This window comes from Vigna radiata, chromosome 8, assembly GCF_000741045.1.
Source record: "Vigna radiata var. radiata cultivar VC1973A chromosome 8, Vradiata_ver6, whole genome shotgun sequence".
In the NCBI taxonomy this organism is placed as follows: domain Eukaryota; kingdom Viridiplantae; phylum Streptophyta; class Magnoliopsida; order Fabales; family Fabaceae; genus Vigna; species Vigna radiata.
The window spans coordinates 35,640,756-35,646,755 of NC_028358.1; positions in this window are offsets into that span (position 1 = coordinate 35,640,756).

Below are 6,000 nucleotides of genomic sequence, written 5' to 3' on the forward strand. Positions count from 1 at the left end.
AATCATTTTAGAGTTTTTCAAATGATAATAATATTGTAAATGGCATAATAATATATTTGTTCTTTTTTTTCATCTTCAAGTTAGAGTGAATTTTGATTTACTATTTTGTGTAGGTTTAATTGATATAATTTCAAAATAAAATTTCATATGTTTTTAGTTTTTAAACTAAAAATTAAAATTTGTTATTCAAATGTGTTAAACATTTTTTTTAAATTGACATTTAATAGTTTGACACACTAGTGCAAAAATACTTATTAACGTCGGTTATTTTGGGCTTTTAACGTCTACATATGAACCGACATCATTTCCAGTGACGTCAATGCGACGTCAGAAAAATAGTATAACCGACGTCTATCGTGACGTCAGTCACTGACAGGTCCGACGTCACTAAACGTCGGAGTAGGGGGAAATGGACGTCTAAAGACATTATATATACGTCGGTCTTAGCAATAACCAACTTCGAAGAGGCACTAAAGACTTCGAAAATGACACTGGCTGACGTCTAAGAGGTACTATAGATGACGGTGTGTACATTAACCGACGTCTAATACAGTGGTTGTGTTTTAATGCAGTTTTGTTCCCGTCTTTGGATAACCTAGTAGCATAATCTCCTTTTGCTAGTTTCCCCCCAAAAAAAAGCTTGCGTCTTTTGAATTTCTTATGGATCTTTTCAACCCAAAACCGAACCTGGGTTCTTGCTTAGTTCCATTTTCATCCGTAAGAAGAAAAAATCACGGCGAACGACCTAGGGTCGTTTTTGGGTTGAAATGATCAAAAGAAATTCAATAGACGCCGCTTTTTTCTGGGAGGCAACTAGCAGAGGGAGAATGTGTTACTACGTTACCCCAAGAAAGGAACAAAACTGCACTAAAACACAACACAAAGAAAACAAATTTTAATCAGTTGAACCAGAAGATAATCGATGAAAGACTAAACAAAGTTTAAACGCTAAGCATAAAAAAAATCACGCACCTGGGATGCTGCAAGAGAGAAAAAGAAGAAGAGGCAGAGAGAAAAAGAAGAGGTGCCGCAAGCGAGAAAAGAAAGAGGCCGCAAGAGAAAATGGAAAAGAGGAAGACGATATCAAAAACTGAATGCCGCGAAGAGTTTGTGGTTGCATTTAAAATGAAATTGGGCGTCGGTTGCTCAAGGCACCGATGTCTATATTGACATAGACGTCGGTTATCTCACTAATATGACGTCCAAGTTAACATTTCATCTTACCTTTTGAATACCATTAAATGTCGGTGTCTAGGGGAGCCGACGTCTAGAAAGCTGAAATGATTGACGTTTGATTTCCTGTCAGGGATGTTGACGACAGTTGTCATGGGGCGCTGATGTCTATAATGACGAACATAATTACTTGTAGGCACAAAGACGTCGGTGTCCCTTCTACCCGATGTCGATGTCCCTCGAGTTTGGTGAACCTAATTAATTACAGGCACATAGACGTCGCTTCCACTGAACACCGACGTCTAAGTTGAAGATTTTTTGTCTTCCCGCCTTCCATTCAAGTCGTAGACGTCGCCTTGACTACGCGATGTCTAAGCATCTGGGAATTAGGTAAAGAGCATTAATTGCAGCCCCATTGACATTGGCCCCCCGTGAACACCGATGTCAATGGATTGTCTTCTCACCTACCCCAGACCATTATACGTCGGTTTGAGCCAATGTGGACGTCTACAGTGTAAAAGACGTCGCTGTAACCGAAAACCGACGTCTTGGTTACCAAGCTATTTACGATAATGCTACCGTCCACTCATATACGTCGGGTTACCAACAAACCGACGTCTATTAGGTGACGTTAAACAACGTTTTTGCACTAGTGACATGTTTTAGTTTTAATGTCAACCAGAAAAGTTGTTTAACATGTAAAAAGAATTTAAAATTTTTGGATTAAAAAAATATATTTATTCATTTTTAAATATTATGTACCATATATATCAAAATTTAGAATAAGAACAAATTTTAATTTTTACGTCCAAGTTTAGGAAATTAAAAATATATTTAACCTTAAAAATTATGGTGATTTTTATTCATACTTTATTATTTAATTATACTTCCTACTTTGAATTTAATGTTATGAAATTTAGTTAATGATAAATACATATTTTGTATGCATTCTTACAAAGTCGAGTATACTCTATAGATACTCAAACTCCAAGTACTTCTACCTTCAATTACAAGCTACTCATCCTCTCCAACAATACTCGAATGAGGATTATGTCTACTGAAAACATTCTTACTCAAATCACTCAAGTGGATCGTATGATAATAAATGCGATCATTAATATATTTTGTAAAAAGTATTATTTATCCTATTGTTCATGAATCATTATCTAGATAGACTTGAATCATGTGACATAATTACCTACTAATTTTGAGTGAACCTCTTCTTCTTTTATCAATGTTTGTCTATGGGTGGAATACATGTCACATAAAATGTAGTTTTTCTAATAATATGATATAATATAGAATAATGATATGATGACATGCTTATTATATTCATTTGACACCTAATACAAGAATAAAATATAATAAAAAAGTAATTTTTTATATTTTTTTCAAGAAAAAAAAATAAAAGATAAAAAAAAGAAAAATATCAAATAAATGTAAAAATTTACGTGCGTTAAAACATCATTTTTCTAATGCATATTTTTAGAACACTTGTTAAAAGGTAAGGAATGTTTGTTTTTGTACTGCTGTTAGTGAGTGTACTTTAACTACTAAGGAAGAGACATATTTGTTTAGATTATTACAATAATGTATTTAAATTGAATTAACGGAATATTATGCGTCAGGTTATTTAGTTTAAAATTACTAAAAGTAAATAAATTTCAAGAAAACAAAATCAATTAATTTTAATTAGTTAAAATCCTCCGTAAAATCAAATCAAACAATGCTTTGTACTATTTTTCAGTTGGCAACATATATGCGCAGAAGAGAAAAGGAAAATGTGCTATGTTTTGGAAACAAATTGCAGAGTTTAAAGCTTGAAGATGAATCAGTGATTGGTCACTGATTTCGTAAGGCTATATCTCTTCAAACAGTAAACGAAGAATTATGGAAAAGGAAGTGAAGATAATACTCAGAATTATGAAGTTGAAAGTTAGTTCACAAAGGAACTGCAATCATTCTGAAAAGTACTCTAAGCCCCGCCTTTTTGGCAGGTATGCGTGTGAAATAGTGCAATGACCTAAGTTGTCTCATTTCTTTATTGCAAAACTATGGTTCTTTTGATCTTTAACTTACACTCACTAATTGTTACTTAACTTTTCACCTGCTTTCATTGTTAAAACAGTAGTCAAAGACTTGAACAGTTAGTCAGATTTAGCCACCCATAATGGTTTTTTCAGTGTCGTTATAACTGTGAGCTCACACTAAAACTTACCTACTTTGACACAATTGGATAATCAACCTCTACGAAATGCTGTATATCATTCAACGCGCTATTGCAGCTGTTAGACTAACAAAAAATAGATATATACTAAAAAACACCACATATGCCTATATGATGTATGTTAAAATGAATGAGTTAACTATTTAGACCAACAAATGTGTTTGATAGAACATGAATTTAGTTTCCATGACTAAGACTGATTAATACTTAATTGTTTTTTATATTTTTGAAGTAAATGATGGTCAAGGAGCATAAAGTTTGTAGGGTTCAAATTCCTATATTGTTCTTTTAACTTAATATTAGAAAAATGAGTTTAAGCCTAATTCAACCCCACAAAATCTCGTTAGAATTGACTCTAATACTATATTAGAAAGTGAGTTTAAACTTAACTCAATCCCATAAAATCAGCTTGTAAGGTGAGGTTTGCACCTCACTTATATATTATAAATTGATCTTATCTCTAATGGATGTGGAACTTCCAATACTTAAATCGATCGAACACCTTCACATCATGAACGTTGAAGCTTCTAGTTATCTAATTCAAATTAATTTCAATCCTTCAATCAAAGTTCCTTCAATTAAATATGGTTCCAATCTTTAGGCTTGCATTAGAAAACTGATAATAAATACGAATAACAATTTATCGAGATGTATAGATCTATTATTCTTAAAGAGTTATACGTAATATTAAGTCAAAATATTTTTCAAAAACTTTGAGATAACACAAATTTCCTAGTGCTTTCTCAAATTGAACATTGAATCGTGGCTACTGTACCACTTGTGAGTTGCAAGTGGTTATCTTTTACCTGTGATTTCACTCCAACTCTTATCGTTTTATGACAGTCAATTACTATGCAGTGTATAGCTTTTGATCTTGCTTTTCATATAAAACATGTTTAGACAATTGTTGAATAGTTTAAACAAAAAAATTGAACTAGCTCTTTTAACTTCTTTTTTTCCTTCCTGGACCATCTTGCGTATATTTTTTCAAGGGTTAAATATGCTTTTAATCGCTTAACTATCAGTGATTTTTGGTTTTAGTCCCTACTCAAAACATTGATAGCATTTAATCCTCTTAATATTAAAACATGTAAAATTAGTCCCTAAAAATGGACGGCGTTAAATTTTCTTAACAACGTGCTACATCTGATTCCAACTTTCATGTTTAGTGCATGCCACGTTTCAACTTTTTTTTTTTAATTTTTTTTTTCTAACGCCCCTTCTTCCTCCCTTTCTGGCTCCGACCTGTCTCCCTACCAGCGGCAACATTTCTCGCTTTGTCTCCATCACCGGAGTTTTATTAAAAAGAAAGAGCAGCAAAAGCAGCATATATTTTTCTTGTTCTTTCCCTCCATTTTCAAATCTGTGTTTTATCACCTCTGAATGCCACTCCCTCAATCGAATGACACTCCTTCAAATTTGTGTTTTATCACCTCTGAATGCGTGGTTGTTAAGGTGAATGGGGAAACTCAAATAGGTCCTTCTCTTGTTTGGGTTAGAATCTTTGTTTTCAAATTGGATGAAACCTGCGAGCAGATGAATGGAAGAACTGTGTGGCAAACTCGGGTTTTGCGGTGGCGATTTAGGGTTCGAAGGATTCTTCGAATTAGGTCTATGTGTGATGGTTGCATGGTGTTAAATCTGGTTTTTGCAGGTTTGATTTTGATTGCAGGTGGTGGCGTATCTGGGAAGAAGATGATTGTGAAGATGCGAGGAAGGAGATTGCGTTTTGCGATTGGGGTTTGATGGTGAACGCGAGAATGGAGATGCTTCTATGGTGGTGCTGCTACGGTGCAGAAAGGATGTCGGCGGTGAGCGAGAAAAGGCATTGGCGGCATGGTGATGATGAACGGTGGCGTGTCAGCTTGCGTCTGGTCTCGTGATGGCGGCGGCATGCTGAGGAGACGGTGATATGCATCGACGAAGGACTTTCTTGATGCGAGTATGGCGGAGGCGCGAGCTCGTGGTGGTCGGTGAGGGTTGAGGTCGCTTTTGTGGTGGGGCCTTTCAGCGGTGTGCGCGTGGTGGCCGGCGAGCATGAAGTTGGCGGCGGCTGGGGAGAAGATGGTGGAGGAGGGTTAGGGTTTCTGTTGGAGATTGTGACGAAGGAAGGGTTTGGAAAAAACGTGGAAAAAATTTCAGAAAAAAAAAAAAAAAAAAAAAAAAAAACGCGGCACACACCTGGCTCACCGTTAGCCACATCATACAAAAATTTAACATCGTCCAATTTTAAGGACTAATTGTAATAGTTTCAGAACTAAGAGGATCAAATGTCATCAATATTTTGAGTAAGGATTAAAATAAAAAATCAGTGATACTTGAGAGACTAAAAACATATTTAACCCTTTTTTCAATAACCTGTAACACTTCATATAATTTTTTCTCCAACCATACGTGTACTCTTCGGCTTGAGGGAGCGGCATTATTTTTTTGCATGTTGTGTGATACATACTCTAAATGTTGTTGTTAGATTATGAATCTAAACCAGATCAATTGTAATTTAACAATAATCCCTTTTTATAAATACAAAAATTTCCAATATTTTTAGAATTGTAAGCGAAAACTATATGGATTGATAATTGAAAACAACATAAATAAAG